Source organism: Lithobates pipiens, unplaced genomic scaffold, assembly GCF_037356315.1.
Source record: "Lithobates pipiens isolate NorthernLeopardFrog02 unplaced genomic scaffold, aLitPip1_a1.2 Scaffold_25, whole genome shotgun sequence".
NCBI classification, from domain to species: Eukaryota; Metazoa; Chordata; class Amphibia; order Anura; family Ranidae; genus Lithobates; species Lithobates pipiens.
Genome location: NW_027507787.1, coordinates 106,489,920 through 106,512,042, shown reverse-complemented (window position 1 = coordinate 106,512,042; position 22,123 = coordinate 106,489,920). Strand labels below are relative to the sequence as shown.

The 22,123-nt window shown below is 52.7% G+C and overlaps 6 pseudogenes; all 6 read left to right on the top strand.

The window, feature by feature from the left end:
- The first annotated feature begins 5,342 nt into the window (after positions 1 to 5,342).
- On the top strand, positions 5,343 to 5,461 carry LOC143932329 (5S ribosomal RNA; annotated as a pseudogene).
- Positions 5,462 to 5,737: 276 nt separating this feature from the next.
- On the top strand, positions 5,738 to 5,856 carry LOC143931758 (5S ribosomal RNA; annotated as a pseudogene).
- A 748-nt stretch (positions 5,857 to 6,604) lies between these two features.
- Positions 6,605 to 6,723, top strand: LOC143931371 (5S ribosomal RNA; annotated as a pseudogene).
- A 532-nt stretch (positions 6,724 to 7,255) lies between these two features.
- Positions 7,256 to 7,374, top strand: LOC143931251 (5S ribosomal RNA; annotated as a pseudogene).
- Positions 7,375 to 7,483: 109 nt separating this feature from the next.
- LOC143931452 (5S ribosomal RNA) lies at positions 7,484 to 7,602 on the top strand (annotated as a pseudogene).
- Positions 7,603 to 7,702: 100 nt separating this feature from the next.
- LOC143931588 (5S ribosomal RNA) lies at positions 7,703 to 7,821 on the top strand (annotated as a pseudogene).
- Positions 7,822 to 22,123: the final 14,302 nt, after the last annotated feature.

Sequence of the window (22,123 nt, the reverse complement as noted above, 5' to 3'; positions counted from 1 at the left end):
CAAGTGATGGGAGGCGGCAGTACAGAATGCATGTGGCCCCGGATCCCCCCAACCCACAGTGTCCCCCTCTGTGAGTGCCCCCCCGTTTGTGAGTGTCCCCCTGTGTGTTTGTCCCCCTGTGTTTGTGTCCCCATGTGTGTGTCCCCCTGTGTGAGTGTCCCCCTGTGTGTGTGAGTGTCCCCCTGTGTGTGTGTGTGTCCCTGTGTATGTCCCCCTATGTGTGCGTCCCTGTGTGTGTGTCCCCGTGTGTGTGAGTGTCCCCGTGTGTGTGCGTCTCCCCGTGTGTGTGTCCCTGTATGTGTGTGTGTGAGAGTGTCCCCCTGTGTGGTGAGTGTGTGTCCATCTGTGTGTGTGTGTCCCCCTGTGTGTGTGTGTGTCCCCCTGTGTGTGTGTGTCCCCCTGTGTGAGTGAGTGTGCGTGTCCCCCTGTGTGTGAGTGTGTATCCCCCTGTGTGTGTGGTGTGAGTGTGTGTGTGTCCCCCTGTGTGTGGTGTGTGTGAGTGTCCCCGTGTGTGTGTGTCCCTGTTTGAGAGAGTGTCCCCTGTGTGTGTGTGTGTGTCCCCCTGTGTGTGTGTCTCCCCTTGTGTGTGTGTGAGAGAGTGTCCCCCTGTGTGTGTGTCCGTATGAGTGTGTGTGTGTCCCCATGTGATTGCGTGTGCCCCCCGTGTGAGTGTGCGTGTCCCCATGTGTGGTGTGAATGTGTGTGTCCCCCTGTGTGTGTGTGTGTGTGTGTGTGTGTGTGTGTGTGTGTGTATGTTTCTTCCCCTGTGTGTGTGTGTCTCCCCCTGTGTGTGTATTTCTTCCCCTGTGTGTCTCTCCCCCTGTGTGTGTGTCTCTCTCCCCCTGTGTGTGTGTCCCCCTGTGTGTGTGTCCCCCTGTGTGTGTGTCCCACTGTGTGTGTCTTCCCCTGTGTGTGTGTGTGTCCCTGTGAGTGTGTGTCCCCCTGTGTGCGTGTTTTCCCCTTGTGTGAGTGTCCCCCTGTGTTTGTGTGTGTGTGTGTGTGTCCCTGTGCTTGTGTGTGTGTGAGAGTGTCCCCCTGTGTGAATGTCCCCCTGTGTGTGTCTCCCCGTGTGTGTCTCCCCGTGTGTGAGTGTCCCTGTATGTGTGTGTGTGAGAGAGAGTGTCCCCCTGTGTGGTGTGAGTGTGTGTCCACCTGTGTGTGTGTCCCCCTGTGTGTGTGCCCCCTGTGTGAGTGAGTGTGCGTGTGTATCCCCCTGTGTGTGTGTGTGTGAGAGTGTATCCCCCTGTGTGTGTGTGGTGTGAGTGTGTGTGTGTGTGTGTGTCCCCCTGTGTGCGGCGTGTGTGAGTGTCCCCGTGTGTTTGTGTCCCCCTGTGTGTGTGTGTGAGTGTCCCCCTGTGTGTGTGCCTCCCCTTGTGTGTGTCTTCCCTCTTTGTGTGTGTGTGTGTGTCTCCCCCTGTGTGTGTGTGAGAGAGAGTGTCCCCCCTGTGTGAGTGTGTGTCTCTGTGTGAGTGTGTCCCCCTGTGTGGTGTGTCCCCCTGTGTGTGTGTGTCCCCCTGTGTGTGTGTGTGTCCGTGTGAGTGTATGTCCCCCCATGTGATTGTGTGTCCCCCCTGTGTGAGTGTGTGTGTCTCCCCCTGTGTGTGTGTGTCTCCCCCTGTGTGTGTGTGTCTCCCCCTGTGTGTGTATGTCTCCCCCTGTGTGTGTGTGAGTGTGTGTTTCTTCCCCTGTGTGTCTCTCCCCCTGTGTGTGTGTGTGTCTCTCCCCCTGTGTGTGAGTGTGACCCCCTGTGTGTGTCTCCCCCTGTGTGTGTGTCCCCCTGTGTGCGTCAGTGTGTCCCTGTGTGTAAGTGTGTCCCCCTGTGTGTGTGTGTAAGTGTGTCCCCCTGTGTGTGTGTGTGAGTGTGTCCCCCTGTGTGTGTGTGTCCCTGTGTGTGTGTGTCCCTGTGTGTGTGTGTCCCTGTGTGTGCGTGTGCGTTCTTCCTCCAGTTTCCCCCTGTGTGCTCCCCCCGTGTCTCCCTGTGCAGGTGTGGTGCCCAAGGGGGCCCCATGAGCTTCTATTGCCTGGGGGCCCCATTAGTTGTCAGTCCGCCCTTGGTCACCGAGGACCTTTTTGGCATTCAAAGGTCAGGAGTGTGCCTTTTTTAGTCACCAAGGACCATTTTGGGCATTTAATCACTTCAGCGCAGGACCATTTGGCTGGCCAAAGACCAGAGCACTTTTTGCGATTCGGCACTGCATCGCTTTAACCACTTGCCGACCATTGCACTCTGATGTACGTCCCTACTTTGGGAACAAACAGAGGCATCTTTAGGGGGTGGCTGTAGTCTGGGACCAGTAGCCCAGAGTCTCGGTCCAGAATGCAGGGAACAGGGGCAGACTGAGCCTTGGTTGGCTCCAGCTCCAGCTTTAGCTCTGCCCCGCTTCCACCCGACTTTACTCTTGGTCACTGATTGCTATAGCCGCCTGGCGGCTAGCAACCATTAACGTCACTGCCCACTGTGCCCACACTGCCCAACATTCAAAGCAGAGGAGGATTGCACTTCCTCCTCCTCCGCGCTAGTGCTCGTGGGGCCTGGCCTACGACTTCTGGTCTGGATTGTCCCGCAGCTGTTATGGTAGCGTGGAGTGTAGAGCCCAGGAGGGAGAGAAAGGGATGACGCCGCCACCCTGAGCAGCATTCGCAGCGGCTCCCTTAGCCTACACTCCTGCAATCTTAGTCCTCTCCCAGCTTGCTGTGCTGGAGCAGGAAGAAGGCAGAAATGACAATGCGGCGGCCGCACCACATCAATACCCACTTGGACGGGCGGCTCTCCTCTTCTCCTTTGGCTGCCTTGCACACCAGCACCACGGATGAGCTGCTGCTGTAGTACCTGAACACATGAAGTCTATCTCCTCCTGGTCAGGTAGGTCAATCAGAGTTTGTATGTCATGTCCCCCTATGTGTGTGTCCCTGTGTGTGTCCCCCGTGTGTGTGTGTCCCCCGTGTGTGTGAGTGTCCCCGTGTGTGTGTGTCTCCCCGTGTGTGTGTCCCTGTATGTGTGTGTGTGTGAGAGTGTCCCCCTGTGTGGTGAGTGTGTGTCCCCCTGTGTGTGTGTGTCCCCCTGTGTGTGTGTGTGAGTGTGTATCCCCCTGTGTGTGTGGTGGGAGTGTGTGTGTCCCCGTGTGTGTGTGTGTGTCCCCCTGTTTGAGAGAGTGTGTCCCCTGTGTGTGTGCCTCCCCTTGTGTGTGTCTCCCCTTGTGTGTGTGTGTGTGTGTCCCCCTGTGTGTGTGTCCCCCTGTGTGTGTCTCCCACTGTGTGTGTGTCTTCCCCTGTGTGTGTGTGTCCCTGTGTGTGTGTGTGTGTGTGTGTGTGTGTCCCTGTGTGTGTGTGTGTGTGTCCCTGTGTGTGTGTGTGTGTCCCTGTGTGTGTGTGTCCCTGTGTGTGTGTGTCCCTGTGTGTGCGTTCTTCCTCCAGTTTCCCCCTGTGTGCTCCCCCCGTGTCTCCCTGTGCAGGTGTGGGACACACACACACAGGGACACACACACACACAGGGGGACACACACACACACACACACAGGGACACACACACACACAGGGACACACACACACAGGGGAAGACACACACACAGTGGGAGACACACACAGGGAGACACACACACAGGGGGACACACACACACACACAAGGGGAGACACACACAAGGGGAGGCACACACACAGGGGACACACTCTCTCAAACAGGGGGACACACAAAAGATGGAAAATACCAGCAGTTGACACTGCAATTTACAATGTGAATAAAGACCTAACTTGTCCAGTAGACAATGCACCGATTCTTAAGGATCCAACAGATAAGGAGTTGAAATCCCTGTTAAGATCTACTTTTTCCATGGCAGGTGAAACTACTTAGTCTGCAGTCGCTGCAATAAGCGTCTGTCAATCCCTAAAGGACCAATTTAAACAGGCCCTTAGAGAGCTTCCTGCACAACAAGCCAGAGATTTGGCTGAACTACCAAAAGCATTATGCTTTGCCATATATGCTATTAAAGATTCTATTCACCAGGCGTCATGTCTTATGCTTGTGCATATGCGTAGAATCCCGTGGTTAAAAAATTTGGTCAGCTGAAGCATCATGTAAAGACCTTGTAACTGGGCTCCTTTTCATGGGGAGTGACTATTTGGAGAAAACTTGGACAAATATATCCAAACAATTTCTAATGGGAAAAGTACTCTTTTGCCAGTCAAAAGAAAGTATAAACGCCCTTCATTTAAAAGGGCTCTTTCCCCCTATGCCAGGGGCTTCCGCCTCTAGGCAGAGGTGACGGCCTCCACCGTCACACTCTAGAGGAAAATCCCAAAGTCAGACCCAGGCTTTAAAAGAAGTCCTGGGGTTGGAAACCTGCAAAGCAGAATCATAAAGCCTCATCGTGAAGAGGCAACACCCCTCACCAAAGTGGGGGGAAGACTTCTACAGTTTCCAGAATTCTGGAAAGCAAGAAATTCTGGACAGATGGGTCATCTCCACTGTAACGATGAGGTACAAGCTGGAATTTTGGCACTTTCTACCGTCTTGCTTCCTGAGGTCAAGCACTAGACCAATTAATATCTCAAAGGGTGATCATACAGATCCCCCAAAAAGGAGCAAGGCTTGGGGTTTTATTCAAACCTTTTTACAGTACCGAAACCAAAGGGACATGTCAGACCCATTCTAGATTTAAAAAATCTAAAGCCGTTCCTAAAGATACATGCCTTTCGCATGGAGACTATCAGGTCAGTAGTTTATATCCTAGGAGGAGAGCTTCTGGTATCAATCGACATCAGGGATACATATCTGCATGTCCCTATATTTCCCACTCATCAAGAGTTCTGCGGTTTGAGTTGGAACAGCAGCATTTCCAGTTCGTAGCCCTACCCTTTGGGCTAGCCACAGCACCCCAGGTGTTCACTAAAGTGCTGGGTCCACCTCTAGCCAGATTAAGGGCACATGGCATAAGTCGTAGCATACCTAGACAATCTGTTACTAATCAGTTGGCTCATTTGGAGCAAAGCATACGCACTACAACCATCTGAAGAGTTCGGATTCTAAACCTAGAGAAATCTTCCTTAATACTGCTAAAAAAGCTGGAGTACTTGGGTCTGATCGTAGACAGAGCCCACGAAAAAGGTGCTCTTGCCTCGGGCAAAGATCAACTCCATAAGAGTTGATGCGGATGGTCAGGTCAAATGGCCTAATCTCGGAGGCTAAGCAGGGTCAGGCCTGGTTAGTACCTGGATGGGTGACTGCCTGGGAATACCATGTGGCATAGGCTTCTTTTTTTTTTTGCCGTTGACTTGTTATTTTCCCTTGTTTACCAAGGTGACAATCTTGGTGTTTGTCAAGAGAGTTGAGGGTGCCCAAAGCAATTGCCTATGGGCACATCACCCTGAAAGCACCCTATCTTGTCCGATCTCGGAGGTTATGCAGGGTCGGGCCTGGTTAGTACCTGGATGGGAGACCACCTGGGAGTACCAGGTGCCGTAGGTTTATTTTTTTAAATTTTTTTGGTGTTGACTTGTTTTTTTCCCTTGTTTGCCAAGGTGACAATCTTGGCATTTGTCAAGAGGGTTGAGGGTGCCCAAAGAGATTGTCTACGGCACATCACCCTACTACTCTGAGAAGTAAGGGCGGGCTGGGTTAGTACGCAGATGGGAGACCGCCTGGGAATACTAGGTGCTGTAGGTTTCTTTTCTTTTTTTCTCTTTTTACCCATGGATACCATCTTGGCATTTGTCAAGAGGGTTGAAGTTGCATAAAGAGCTTGCCTACGGCCACATCACCCTGAAAGCGAACCATCTCATCTGATCTCGGAGACTAAGCAGTGGCGGGCCTGGTTAGTACTTGGATGGGAGACCGCCTGGGAATATCAGGTGCTATAGGCTTCTTTTTTTTTTCTTTTTGGCATTGACTTGTTTTTTTCCCTTGTTTCTCAAGGTGACCATCTTGGCGTTTGTCAAAAAGGGTTGAGGATACCCAAAGGGATTGCCTACAGCCATATCACCGTGAAAGCGCCCAATCTCATCTGATCTCGGAGACTAAGCATGGTCGGGCCTAGTGGCCATCTTTGCATTTGTCAAGAGGGATGAGGGTGCCCATAGAGATTGCCCATGGGTAGGGTCGGGCCTGGTAAGTACCTGGATGGGAGACCACCTAGGAATAGGCTTCCTTTTTTTTTTCATTTGGGGCGTTGACTTGTTTTTTCCCTTGTTTCCCAAAGTGTATTTTGGCATTTGTCAAGGGGGTTGACGGTGCCCAAAAAGATTGGCTACGGCCACATCACCTTGAAAGCGCCCCATCTTGTCTCACCTCGGAGGCTAAGCAGGGGCTGAGCCTGGTTAATACCTGGATGGCCAGGTGCCGTAGGCTTATTTATTTTTTTGCGTTTACTTGTTTTTTTCCCTTGTTTCCCAAGGTGACTATATTGGCGTTTGTCAAGATGGTTGAGGGTGTCCGAAGAAATTGCCTATGGCCACATTGCCCTGAAAGTGACTAATCTCGGAGGCTAAGCATGATCAGGCCTGGTTAGTACCTGGATGAGAGACTGCCTGGGAATACAAGGTGCCATAGGCTTCTCTTTTTTTCTTTTTTGGGCTTTTTTTTTCAAGAGGGTTCAGGGTGCCCAAAGCGATTGCCTACAGCCACATCTCCCTGAAAGCAACTGATCTCATCTGATCTCGGATGCTTAGCAGGGTTGGGCCTGGTTAGAACCTGGATGGGAGACCCCCTAGGAATACTAAGTGCTGTAGGTTTCTTTTTTTTTTTTTTGTTGACTTGTTTTTTTTCCCTTGTTTCCCAAGGTGACCATCTTGGCGTTTGTCAAGAGGGTTGAGGGTGCCGAAAGAGATTGCCTATGGCCACATCACCCTGAAAGCTCCTGATCTTGTCTGATCCCGGAGGTTGAGCAGCATTTGGCCTGGTTAGTAACAAATGGGAGACCTCCTGGGAATACCCAGTGCCACGGGCTTCTTTTTTTCTTTTTTTTTTGGCGTTGACTTGTTTTCTCCCTTGTTTCCCAAGGTGATTATCTTGGCGTTTGTCAAGACGGTTGAGGGCGCCCAAAGAAATTTCCTATGGCCAAAACAGTTTGAAAGCGACCAATCTCGTCTAATCTCAGAGGATAAGCAGGGTCAGACCTGGTTAGTACCTGGATGGGAGACTGCCTGGGAATACCAGGTGGCATAGACTTTTTTTTTTTTTGGGTGTTGACTTGTTATTTTCCCTTGTTTACTAAGGTGACCATCTTTGCGTTTTTTATGAGGGTTGAGAGTGCCCAAAGCAATTGAATACGGCCATATCTCCCTGAAAGCAACAAATCTCATCTGATCTCGGAGGCTTAGCAGGGTCGGGCCTGGTTAGAACCTGGATGGGAGACCCCCTGGGAATACCAGGTGCCGTAGGCTTTTTTTTTATATGTTGTTGGCGTTGAAGACCTGTTTTAATTTTTTTGCTTGTTTGCAGAGGTGACCATCTTGCCGTTTGTCAAGAGGGTTTAGAGTGGCCAGCACGATGGTCTACGGCTACATCACCCTGAATGCGCTTGATCTCATCTGATCTCGGATGTTAAGCAGGGTCGGGCCTGGTTAGTACCTGGATGGGAGACTGCCTGGGAATACCAGGTGGCATAGACTTTTTTTTTTTTTTTTTGGGAGTTGACTTGTTAATTTCCCTTGTTTACCAAGGTGACCATCTTGGGATTTTTCAAGAGGGTTGAGAGTCCCCAAAGCGATTGCCTACGGCCACATCTCCCTGAAAGCAACCAATCTCATCTGATCTTGGAGGCTTAGCAGAGTTGGGCCTGGTTAAAACCTGGATGGGAGACCCCCTGGGAATACCAAGTGCCGTAGGTTTCTTTTTTTTTTATGTTGACTTGTTTTTTTTCCCCTTGTTTCCTAAGGTGACCATCTTGGCGTTTGTCAAAAGGGTTGAGGGTGCCGAAAGAGATTGCCTATGGCCATATCACCGTGAAAGCGCCCAATCTCGTCTGATCTCGGAGGCTAAGCAGGGTCGGGCTTAGTGACCATCTTTGCATTTGTCAAGAGGGATGAGGGTGCCCAAAGAGATTGCCTATGGGCAGGGTAGGGCCTGGTTAGTACCTGAATGGGAAACCGCCTGGTAATACAAGGTGATGTAGGCTTCTTTTTTTTTGGGGGGGGGGGGCGTTGACTTATTTTTTTCCCTTGTTTCCCAAGGTTATTATCTTGGCGTTTGTCAAGACGATTGAGGGCACCCAAAGAGATTTCCTATGGCCACATCACCTTGAAAGCGACCAATCTTGTCTAATCTCGGAGGCTAAGCAGGCTTAGGCCTGGTTAGTACCTGGATGGGAGACTGCCTGGGAATACCAGGTAGCATAGGCTTCTTTTATTTTTTTTTTGGCGTTGACTTATTTTTCCTTGTTTTCCATGGTGACTATCTTGGCATTTGTGAAGGAGGTTTAGGGTGCCCAAAGAGATTGTCTTTGGCCTCATCACCCTGAAAGCTCAAAATCTCGTCTTATCTTGGAGGCTAAGCAGGTTCGGGCCTGATTAGCATCTGGAGGGGAGACCGCCTGGGAATACCAGGAGCTGCAGTCTTCTTTTTTTTTTTTTTGCGTCGACTTGTTTTTTTCCCTTGTTTCCCAAGGTGACCATCTTGAGGTTTGTCAAGAGGGTTGACGGTGCCTAAAGAGATTGCCTATGGCCACATCACCCTCAAAGCCCTAATCTCGTCTGATCTCGGAGGCTAAACAGGGTCAGGCCTGGTCAGTACCTGGATGGGAGACCGCCTGAGAATAGTATGTGCCATAGGCATCTTTTTTTTCTGTTGCCGTTAACTTGTTTTGTTTTCCCTTGTTTGATGACCATCTTGGCGTTTGTCAAGAGGGTGGAGTGTGCCCAAAGAGATTGCCTACAGCCACATCACCCTGAAAGCACCTGATCTTGGAGGCTAAGCAGAGTCGGGCCTGGTTAGTACCTGCATTAGTTGACCTGTTTTGTATATCTGGTTTCCCAAGATGACCTTCTTGGCATTTCTCAAGAGGGTTTTGGGTGCCAGAAGAGATTGCCTATGGCCACTCCACTCTGAAAGCACCCGATCTCATCTGGTCTTGAAGACTAAGCAGAGATGGGCCTGCTTAGTACCTGGATGGGAGACTGCCTTTTTTTGTGGTTCCCCAAGGTGACCATCTTGGCATTTCTCAAGAGGGTATTCCCAGGCGGTCTCCCATCTAGGTACTAACCAGGCCCGTCCCTGCTTAGTATCAGATGCTTTCAGGGTGATGTTGCCATAGGCACTCACTTTTGGCACCCTCAACCCTCTTGACAAACACCAAGATGGTCACCTTGGGAAACAAGGGAAAAAAAGAAGTCAACCATGCCATATTAGCACCTCAAGAAATGAGATAGGCAGTCATAAACTAAAAGATGCGTAAATTCCAGAAAATGTACCATCGTTTTCAGACGCTATAACATTTGCGCAAACCAATAAATATACACTTATTAACATTACCAAAGACATGTGGCTGAATACATTTTGACTTAAAAGTATGAATAAAATTGAGTTTATTGGATTTTTCTTATAACAAAAAGCAGAAAATATAATTTTCTTTCAATATTTTTTAGATTTTTCCGTTTATATCGCAAAAAAAAAAAAAAAAAAAAAAATTGCAGAGGCAATCAAATACCTTAAAAAAAAAAAACCTCTCTATTTGTGGGGAAAAAAGGATGAACTACGTGACCCACACTGACCTACCTGACACACGCTGACCTACCTGACATACATACACTGACCTACCTGACACACACTGACCTGGTCCCTGACATACAAACTCTGATTGACCTACCTGACCAGGAGGAGATAGACTTCATGTGTTCAGGTACTACAGCAGCAGCTCATCCGTGGTGCTGGTGTGCAAGGAAGCCAGAGGAGAAGAGGAGAGCCGCCCGTCCAAGTGGGTATTGATGTGGTGCGGCCGCCGCATTGTCATTTCTGCCTTCTTCCTGCTCCAGCACAGCAAGCTGGGAGAGGACTAAGATTGCAGAAGTGTAGGCTAAGGGAGCTGCTGCGAATGCTGCTCAGGGTGGCGGCGTCATCCCTTTCTCTCCCTCCTGGGCTCTACACTCCACGCTACCATAACAGCTGCGGGACAATCCAGACCAGAAGTCGTAGGCCAGGCCCCACGAGCACTAGCGCGGAGGAGGAGGAAGTGCAATCCTCCTCTGCTTTGAATGTTGGGCAGTGTGGGCACAGTGGGCAGTGACGTTAATGGTTGCTAGCCGCCAGGCGGCTATAGCAATCAGTGACCAAGAGTAAAGTCGGGTGGAAGCGGGGCAGAGCTAAAGCTGGAGCTGGAGCCAACCATGGCTCAGTCTGCCCCTGTTCCCTGCATTCTGGACCGAGACTCTGGGCTACTGGTCCCAGACTACGGCCACCCCCTAAAGATGCCTCTGTTTGTTCCCAAAGTAGGGACGTACATCAGAGTGCAATGGTCGGCAAGTGGTTAAAGCGACACAGTGCCGAATCGCAAAAAGTGCTCTGGTCTTTGGCCAGCCAAATGGTCCTGCGCTGAAGTGATTAAATGCCCACTCTCACACAGGGGGACACTCTCACACACATACAGGGACACTCACACACGGGGAGACACACACGGGGAGACACTCACACAGGGGGACACACTCACACACACACACACAGGGGGACACACACACACACAAACACAGGGGGACACACACACAGGGGGACACTCACACAGGGGGACACACACACACACACAGGGGGACACACACACACACACAGGGGGACACACACACACACACAGGGGGACACACACACACACAGGGACACACACACACAGGGGAAGACACACACACAGTGGGAGACACACACAGGGGGACACACACACAGGGGGACACACACACACACACAAGGGGAGACACACACAAGGGGAGGCACACACACAGGGGACACACTCTCTCAAACAGGGGGACACACACACACACGGGGACACACACACTCCCACCACACACACAGGGGGATACACACTCACACACACAGGGGGACACACACACACAGGGGGACACACACTCACCACACAGGGGGACACTCTCACACACACACACATACAGGGACACACACACGGGGAGACACACACACACGGGGACACTCACACACACGGGGGACACACACACACATGGGGGGACACACACAGGGACACACACAGGGACACGACATACAAACTCTGATTGACCTACCTGACCAGGAGGAGATAGACTTCATGTGTTCAGGTACTACAGCAGCAGCTCATCCGTGGTGCTGGTGTGCAAGGCAGCCAGAGGAGAAGAGGAGAGCCGCCCGTCCAAGTGGGTATTGATGTGGTGCGGCCGCCGCATTGTCATTTCTGCCTTCTTCCTGCTCCAGCACAGCAAGCTGGGAGAGGACTAAGATTGCAGGAGTGTAGGCTAAGGGAGCCGCTGCGAATGCTGCTCAGGGTGGCGGCGTCATCCCTTTCTCTCCCTCCTGGGCTCTACAATCCACGCTACCATAACAACTGCGGGACAATCCAGACCAGAAGTCGTAGGCCAGGCCCCACGAGCACTAGCGCGGAGGAGGAGGAAGTGCAATCCTCCTCTGCTTTGAATGTTGGGCAGTGTGGGCACAGTGGGCAGTGACGTTAATGGTTGCTAGCCGCCAGGCGGCTATAGCAATCAGCGACCAAGAGTAAAGTTGGGTGGAAGCGGGGCAGAGCTAAAGCTGGAGCCAACCAAGGCTCAGTCTGCCCCTGTTCCCTGCATTCTGTTTCCTGGATACAACCTGCCAGGTGTCGCTAACATCCATTGAAGCTGGTGGAGACGTGTGAGATTCTGATTGAGCTGGAAGGATGTCCCATGCTCTAAGCAGCTTCAGTCCTTCCTCCAGAGAATTGACCACAGACACCTGCTCATCTTTAGTGATATGTAACTTAGCCGGATATCCCCAGCGGTATAAGATGGCGTGGTTACGCAGAGCTTTAGTAATGGATAACAGGGCTTTACGTTTCTGCATGGTGTACTGGGACAAGTCCGCAAAAAGCTGAATATGTGCATAGCATTCAGGTGGTTGTTTGTTTTTGCGATGAGCAGACATGAAATTTTCTTTAATGTGGTAAAAATGTACCCGCATAAGGACATCCCTAGGGATGTTGTCTGGTAGATGGGATGGTTTGGGGAGTCGATGGATCCTGTCAATCACTAAATCAGAGTCAGTGGCGTCCGGCAGAAAGGATCTCATCATAGTTTGAGCATATTGCAATAGTTGGCCCGGGGTGATCACTTCGGGGATCCCCCTAATTTTGAGGTTGTTGCGGCAGGATCTATCTTCAAGGTCAGCGACCTTTGACCTAAGCCAGGACACCTCGTCAGCTTGCTCATTATGGGCATCAACTAATGAGTTATAAGAGGTGGCATAATCGCCCATTTTTTCCTCCACATGAGATACTCTGTCTCCCAGCTCCCCCATGTCTGCCTTAAAACTCCGCATGCAGTCCATTAGGTCCGCGTGGAGGGAGCTGCGAAGGGACACCAGCATGTCTTTCAACGTGGTGTCAGACACCGGCTGGTTGGTGGTGGGGAACGAATGGAGCGTTTCAGCTAGTTCCCTAGTATCATCCAAGCCCTCGTGGTCCCCGCTCACCTTGTCGGCGGTCACGTCCACCGTCAGACGGGGTTTAGATTTCGCCGGGCTCCGGGACAGCGGGGATGAGACATCCGGAGGGTCTCTGGACACGCTGGGGCTGTGTTTCGGGCTCGGAGAGGATGTCGCAGACTCGCTGGAGGTAGGCGGCGAGGCGTCTCCGGCGCCATCTTGGAGTAGGCCGCGGTCTTTCTGCGGGAAGAAGTGTTGAAGTTTATGGAGCTGTGAGACTCCTTTCCTCTTTTTGGCCATGCCGAGGGAATGAGGGATAGTTCCCACGCAGGTAGTGGTTAGTTAGAGTTAAAGTCCTCTCCGTTAAGCGTCGTTCCCCGGTCTCCAGCACGGAGCTATCTGCTCACACGTCCATGCAGTAGCTCGGTAGCCACGCCCCCCCTTCCCTGCATTCTGGACCGAGACTCTGGGCTACTGGTCCCAGACTACGGCCACCCCCTAAAGATGCCTCTGTTTGTTCCCAAAGTAGGGACGTACATCAGAGTGCAATGGTCGGCAAGTGGTTAAAGCGATGCAGTGCCGAATCGCAAAAAGTGCTCTGGTCTTTGGCCAGCCAAATGGTCCTGCGCTGAAGTGATTAAATGCCCAAAATGGTCCTTGGTGACTAAAAAAGGCACACTCCTGACCTTTGAATGCCAAAAAGGTCCTCGGTGACCAGGGGCGGACTGACAGCTAATGGGGCCCCCAGGCAATAGAAGCTCATGGGGCCCCCTTGGGCACCACACCTGCACAGGGAGACACGGGGGGAGCACACAGGGGGAAACTGGAGGAAGAACGCACACGCACACACAGGGACACACACACACAGGGACACACACACACACAGGGGGACACACTCACACACACACACACAGGGGGACACACTTACACACACAGGGGGAACCACTCACACACAGGGACACACTGACGCACACAGGGGGACACACACACAGGGGGAGACACACACAGGGGGTCACACTCACACACAGGGGGAGAGACACACACACACACACACACAGGGGTAGAGACACATAGGGGAAGAAACAGACACTCACACACACACAGGGGGAGACATACACACACAGGGGGACACACACACACAGGGGGACACACACACACAGGGGGACACACACACTCACACCACACACAGGGGGACACGCACACTCACACAGGGGAGCACACACACTCACACGGGGGGGACACACAATCACATGGGGGGACATACACTCACACGGACACACACACACACAGGGGGGACACACCACACAGGGGGACACACTCACACAGAGACACACACTCACACAGGGGGACACTCTCTCTCACACACACACAGGGGGAGACACACACACAAAGAGGGAAGACACACACAAGGGGAGGCACACACACAGGGGGACACTCACACACACCGCACACAGGGGGACACACACACACACACTCACACCCCACACACACACACAGGGGGATACACTCTCACACACACACACACACACACACACACACACACACACACACACACACAGGGGGATTCACACGCACACTCACTCACACAGGGGGCACACACACAGGTGGACACACACTCACACCACACAGGGGGACACTCTCTCTCACACACACACACATACAGGGACACTCACACACGGGGAGACACACACAGGGGAACATTCACACAGGGGGACACTCTCACACACACACACAAGGACAGGGACACACACACACACACACAAACACAGGGGGACACTCACACAAGGGGAAAACACGCACACAGGGGGACACACACTCACAGGGACACACACACACACACACAGGGGAAGACACACACAGTGGGACACACACACAGGGGGACACACACCCAGGGGGACACACACCCAGGGGGAGAGAGACACACACACAGGGGGAGAGACACACAGGGGAAGAAATACACACACAGGGGGAGACACACACACAGGGGAAGAAACATACACACACACACACACACACACACACACACACACACACACACACACACAGGGGGACACACACATTCACACCACACATGGGGACACGCACACTCACACGGGGGGCACACGCAATCACATGGGGACACACACACACTCATACGGACACACACACAGGGGGACACTCTCTCACACACACACACAAGGGGAGACACACACACACAGGGGGACACACACACACACACAGGGGACACTCTCTCAAACAGGGACACACACACACGGGGACACTCACACACACCACACACAGGGGGGCACACACACACTCACACCACACACACAGGGGGATACACACTCACACACAGGGGGACACGCACACTCACTCACACAGGGGGACACACACACACACACAGGGGGACACACACACACAGATGGACACACACTCACCACACACGGGGAGACGCACACACACGGGGACACTCACACACACGGGGGGGGGGACACACACGGGGAGACACACACAGGGACGCACACATAGGGGGACATACACAGGGACACACACAGGGGGACACTCACACACACATGGGGACACTCACACACACAGGGGGACACTCACACAGGGGGACACACACATGGGGACACAAACACAGGGGGACACACTCACACGGGGGCACAGGGGGACAAACACACAGGGGGACACAAACATGGGGACACAAACACAGGGGGACACACTCACACACACATGGGGACACTCACACACACAGGGGGACACTCACACAGGGGGACACACACATGGGGACACAAACACAGGGGGACACACTCACACGGAGGCACAGGGGGACAAACACACAGGGGGACACACACATGGGGACACAAACACAGGGGGACACACTCACACGGGGGCACAGGGGGACAAACACACAGGGGGACACTCACAAACGGGGGGGCACTCACAGAGGGGGACACTGTGGGTTGGGGGGATCCGGGGCCACATGCATTCTGTACTGCCGCCTCCCATCACTTGTGGCAGGCCCAGGCTTCACTTACCGGATGCCGATAATAACGGCGCAGCTCCCTGCCGGCCCCTCCACTTATCTGCTGTGCCCGTATCACATGCCGCGATCATGCCAATTACAATACTGCTAACGGTGCGCTGCTCCCCACCGGCCCCTCCTCCCCTCCCGTCCGTCCCAGGTGCTTGTACCGTATGCGTTGTGACATCACCTGGGACGGACGGGAGGGAAGGAGGGGGCGGCGGGGAGCAGCGTGCCATTAGAAGTACCGTTTGCAGTATTGTAATCGGCATGATCGCGGCATGTGATACGGCACATCCGCTTCAAGTGGCCTCTCATCTGGCCGAGACCGGGCCGGGCACCTAATGACCTCGGGCCGCACCCGACTGACCGACTGGTCAGTCCGCCCCTGTCGGTGACCAAAAATAGCTGGGTGTGCTGTTTTTTTTCACTGGGGCCCATTTTTGGCCTCCAAGGATAATATTTAGCCTAGAAGGTCCGGGCTTTTTTTGGTAATTGAGGACCATTTTTGGTATTCAATGTTTGGTTGTTTGTATTGCACAGTGACCTTTCTGTAACCTCTAGCCTCCCTCTGCTGTGATTTACTACAATGTACAGTATTTAAAAAAATCGTATTCAGTTTGTTAGATCTTTTTTAGATCAGGTTAGATCAACTGTTTGCGTTAGATCTCATACAGAAGAAGCAATATTAACAGTTATTTGCAGGGGGGGCTAACCCGTCATCAGCCCGCCTTATCAAATTTTCTGGCCAAAAATCATTCAGGCTGATAAATATTTGTTAGATCCGGTAAGATCAAGTGGTTTTAATGTTAGATCTCACATAATTAGAGACTTATTAAGAGATTAATGAGGGGGGCTGCCCCCTCCCCTTATCTCCTTTCCCATCAAAATAGAGATATTAGGTGGTACATATGGACGGGTTATCCCCCCACATGCAATTTTGGCCAGAAAAAAATATTCATTAGATCCGGTAAGATCAAGTGGTTTTGACGTTCGATCTCACATAATTAGAGACTTATTAAGTGAATAATGAGGGGGGTTGCTCCACTTATTTAATTTTCTGCCCAAAAACCATTCAGGCTAATAGATATTCCTTAGATCCGGTAAGATCAAGTAGTTTTAATGTTAGATCTCCCATCATTTCAGAGATATTACACATCAAAATACAGATATTACGTGGTACATATGGACGGGTTAGCCCCCCCACATGCAATTTTCTGCCCAAAAGTCATTCAGGCTAATAGTGTCAGAAACCATGAATCAGACCGAGACAGAAGTACAATTAAATCACAATTGTTTATTAAATAAAAATAAAAAGGTAAGTAGAGAAAGTGTAGTCAAAGCATAGCCAGACTCCAGCAACCCGATCGAGTAGTCAGCCAGGCCAGAGTTCAATAACCAGATCGGGTAATCAGCCAGGCCAGAAGTCAGGGATCCAAGTGAAACAGCAGCAAGCGGAAAAAGGAGCCAGAAGGGATGTCAGCAAGCCAGTCTTTAAACAGAACTGCAGGAGATGGTTTCTTGTGATGTGACCAAGGCGAAGGCAGAGATGAAGTCAGCTGGACAGCTTTAAGTAGGCAGGTCAGACGAGCATGATAAGGAACAGCTGGTAACTGTGGAGAGAGATGAGAGCTGGCAATTAGCCGACAGCTGAGCAGCCAACCCAGAGAAGTAAGGGCTAAACCAGCCCTGAAAAATAGATATTCATTAGATCCGGGAAGAGCAATTGGTTTTAACGTTTGATCTCACATCATTTCAGAGATATTCCACATCAAAATAGAGATATTAGGTGGTACATAAGGAAGGGTTAGCCCCCCTTATCAAATTTTCTGGCCAAAAATCATTCAGGCTAATAGATATTCGTTAAATCCGGTAAGATCAAGTGGTGTTAACGTTACCTAACGGATCTCAACCAGCGTCAGTCTGCCCCAGTCAGCTCTTTAGCGCGGGCTAGGGGAGAATGAACGCAGGGGGACTCTTATGACACCCCCCATCTAACATTTTCCACAACGTGCCACCAGAGCCAGATTTACAGTTCACACCCATGGACTCACAAAGATCTCAGCCAGTGACTGTATCTCACTCTCTACCTGTTTCTGAAGATGAAAACAGAGGATAAAGAGAAAGATTGTCTGTGGCCATCTCAAATGTCAGGGCCTGCCACCTCCCCTTTTCTTCTCCTCCCAAGGTGATTGAGGTGACTCTCAGGCCAGAGGATCCTGAGTTTGGACCTTAAAGTCCACCTTTTGAAGAGTTGGAAGACGCTCAATCTTACCTGCTGACAACAGACCCCTAAGACTTTCCATCCTTCATTGAGGAAACTGAAGCTGATATGCAGGAAGAAGAAACCAGTGTGCCTGTAACCCCAGAACCTAAAGAACAGCAAGAGCAAAGGGTTATTCACCCACCCAAAAGACTGCTCTGAGGAGGTCTTTCTCATTGTAAAAAGGACTCTTGAAGTAACTGACGCTTCCACCGCAGATTTGGTGGTGGCAGGGCTGGTGCAAGGACTTTTGAGGCACCAGAAGACCGCACCAGAAGCAGACCCCCAAAAGGCACCAGAAGACCACACCAGAAGCAGACCCCCCAAAGGCACTAGAAGACCGCACCAGAAGCAGACCCCCCAAAGGTACCAAAAGACCGCACCAGAAGCAGACCCCCAAAGGCACCAGAAGCAGACCCCCAAAGACCGCACCAGAAGAAGACCCCAAAAGGCACTAGAAGACCGCACCAAAAGCAGACCCCCAAAGGCACCAGAAGACCGTACCAGGAGCAGACCCCCCAAAGACTGCACCAGAAGCAGATCCCCAAAGGCACCAGAAGACCACACCAGAAGCAGACCCCCCAAAGGCACCAGAAGCAGACCACCAAAGGCACCAGAAGACCGCACCAGAAGCAGACCCCCAAAGACCGAAACAGAAGCAGACCCCCCAAAGGCACCAGAAGACCGCACAAGAAGCAGACCCCCAAAGGCACCAGAAGACCGCACAAGAAGCAGACCCCCCAAAGGCACCAGAAGACCACACCAGAAGCAGACCCCCCAAAGGCACCAGAAGACCACAACAGAAGCAGACCCCCCAAAGGCACCAGAAGACCGCACCAGAAGCAGACCCCCAAAGGCACCAGAAGACCGCACCAGAAGCAGACCCCCAAAGACAGCAACAGAAGCAGACCCCCAAAGGCACCAGAAGACCGCACAAGAAGCAGACCCCCCAAAGGCACCAGAAGACCACACCAAAAGCAGACCCCCAAAGGCACCAGAAGCAGACCCCCCAAAAGCACCAGAAGACCGAAACAGAAGCAGGCCCCCAAAGAAGGCACCAGAAGACCGAAACAGAAGCAGACCCCCAAAGGCACCAGACGACCACACCAGAAGCAGACCCCCAAAGGCTCCAGAAGACCAATCCAGAAGCAGACCCCCAAAGGCACCAGAAGACCGCTCCAGAAGCAAACCCCCAAAGGCACCAGAAGACCACGCCAGAAGCAGACCTACCAAAGGCACCAGATGACCACGACCACACCAGAAGCAGACCCCCCCAAAGGTACCAAAAGACCGCACCAGAAACAGACCCCCAAAGGCACCAGAAGCAGACCCCCCAAGACCGCACCAGAAGAAGACCCCCAAAGGCACTAGAAGACCGCACCAGAAGCAGACCCCCAAAGGCACCAGAAGATCGCACAAGAAGTAGACCCCCCAAAGGCACCAGAAGACCACACCAGAAGCAGACCCCCAAAGGCACCAGAAGCAGACCCCCCAAAAGCACCAGAAGACCGAAACAGAAGCAGACCCCCAAAGAAGGCACCAGAAGACTGAAACAGAAGCAGACCCCCAAAGGCACCAGAAGACCACACCAGAAGCAGACCCCCCCAAAGGTACCAGAAGACCGCACCAGAAGCAGACCCCGCCCCCCAAAGGCACCAGAAGACCGCACCAGAAGCAGACCCCCAAAGACCGCACCAGAAGCAGACCCCCAAAGGCACCAGAAGACCGCACCAGAAGCAGACCCCCAAAGGCACCAGAAGACCGCACCAGAAGCAGACCCCCAAAGGCACCAGAAGACCACACCAGAAGCAGACCCCCCAAAGGCACTAGAAGACCGCACCAGAAGCAGACCCCCCAAAGGTACCAAAAGACCCCACCAGAAGCAGACCCCCAAAGGCACCAGAAGCAGACCCCAAAGACCGCACCAGAAGAAGACCCCCAAAGGCACTAGAAGACCGCACCAGAAGCAGACCCCCAAAGGCACCAGAAGACCGTACCAGAAGAAGACCCCCAAAGACCGCACCAGAAGCAGACCCCCAAAGGCACCAGAAGACCGCACCAGAAGCAGACCCCCCAAAGGCACCAGAAGACCCCACCAGAAGCAGACCCCCAAAGACTGCAACAGAAGCAGACCCCCAAAGGCACCAAAAGACCACACCAGACGCTGACCCCCCAAAGGCACCAGACGCAGACCCCCCAAAGGCACCAGAAGAAGACCCCCCAAAGGCACCAGAAGCAGACCCCCAAAGGCACCAGAAGACCGCACAAGAAGCAGACCCCCCAAAGGCACCAGAAGACCGCACAAGAAGCAGACCCCCCCAAAGGCACCAGAAGACCGCACCAGAAGCATACCCCCCAAAAGGCACCAGAAGACCGCATCAGAAGCAGACCCCCCAAAAGGCACCAGAAGACCGCACAAGAAGCAGACCCCCCAAAGGCACCAGAAGACCGCACAAGAAGCAGACCCCCCCAAAGGCACCAGAAGACCGCACCAGAAGCATACCCCCCAAAAGGCACCAGAAGACCGCATCAGAAGCAGACCCCCCAAAAGGCACCAGAAGACCGCACCAGAAGCAGACCCCCCAAATGGCACCAGAAGCAGACCTCCCAAAAGGCACCAGAAGACCGCACCAGAAGCAGACCCCCAAACACTGCAACAGAAGCAGACCCCCCAAAGGCACCAGAAGACCGCACAAGAAGCAGACCCCCCAAAGGCACCAGAAGACCGCACAAGAAGCAGACCCCCAAAGGCACCAGAAGACCGTACCAGAAGAAGACCCCCAAAGACCGCACCAGAAGCAGACCCCCAAAGGCACCAAAAGACCACACCAGACGCTGACCCCCCAAAGGCACCAGACGCAGACCCCCCAAAGGCACCAGAAGAAGACCCCCCAAAGGCACCAGAAGCAGACCCCCCAAAGGCACCAGAAGACCGCACAAGAAGCAGACCCCCCAAAGGCACCAGAAGACCGCACAAGAAGCAGACCCCCCCAAAGGCACCAGAAGACCGCACCAGAAGCATACCCCCCAAAAGGCACCAGAAGACCGCATCAGAAGCAGACCCCCCAAAAGGCACCAGAAGACCGCACAAGAAGCAGACCCCCCAAAGGCACCAGAAGACCGCACAAGAAGCAGACCCCCCCAAAGGCACCAGAAGACCGCACCAGAAGCATACCCCCCAAAAGGCACCAGAAGACCGCATCAGAAGCAGACCCCCCAAAAGGCACCAGAAGACCGCACCAGAAGCAGACCCCCCAAATGGCACCAGAAGCAGACCTCCCAAAAGGCACCAGAAGACCGCACCAGAAGCAGACCCCCAAACACTGCAACAGAAGCAGACCCCCCAAAGGCACCAGAAGACCGCACAAGAAGCAGACCCCCCAAAGGCACCAGAAGACCGCACAAGAAGCAGACCCCCCCAAAGGCACCAGAAGACCGCACCAGAAGCATACCCCCCAAAAGGCACCAGAAGCCCGCATCAGAAGCAGACCCCCCAAAAGGCACCAGAAGACCGCACCAGAAGCAGACCCCCCAAATGGCACCAGAAGCAGACCTCCCAAAAGGCACCAGAAGACCGCACCAGAAGCAGACCCCCAAAGACTGCAACAGAAGCAGACCCCCCAAAGGCACCAGAAGACCACACCAGAAGCAGACCCCCCAAAGGCACCAGAAGACCACAACAGAAGCAGACCCCCCAAAGGCACCAGAAGACCACACCAAAAGCAGACACCCAAAGGCACCAGAAGCAGACCCCCCAAAAGCACCAGAAGACCGAAACAGAAGCAGAACCCCAAAGAAGGCACCAGAAGACCGAAACAGAAGCAGACCCCCAAAGGCACCAGAAGACCACACCAGAAGCAGACCCCCAAAGGCACCAGAAGCAGACCCCCAAAGACCGCACCAGAAGCAGACCCCCAAAGACCGCACCAGAAGCAGAGCCCCAAAGGCACCAGAAGACCACACCAGAAGCAGACCCCCCAAAGGCACCAGAAGCACACCCCCAAAGGCACCAGAAGCAGACCCCCCAAAGGCACCAGAAGACCGCACAAGAAGCAGACCCCCCAAAGGCACCAGAAGACCGCACCAGAAGCAGACCCCCCAAAAGGCACCAAAAATTTGGCCTCACTGGACCTAGAGTTGCCAACTCATCCCTTTAAACCCAAACACATATGAATTGCACAGGTTCTGAAACCAATTTAATGCAGATAAGGCACCAAGTGAGTTTAATTACCACCTGAATCAGCCACAGAACCCGTGAAATTCACATGTGTTTGGTTTTAAAGGG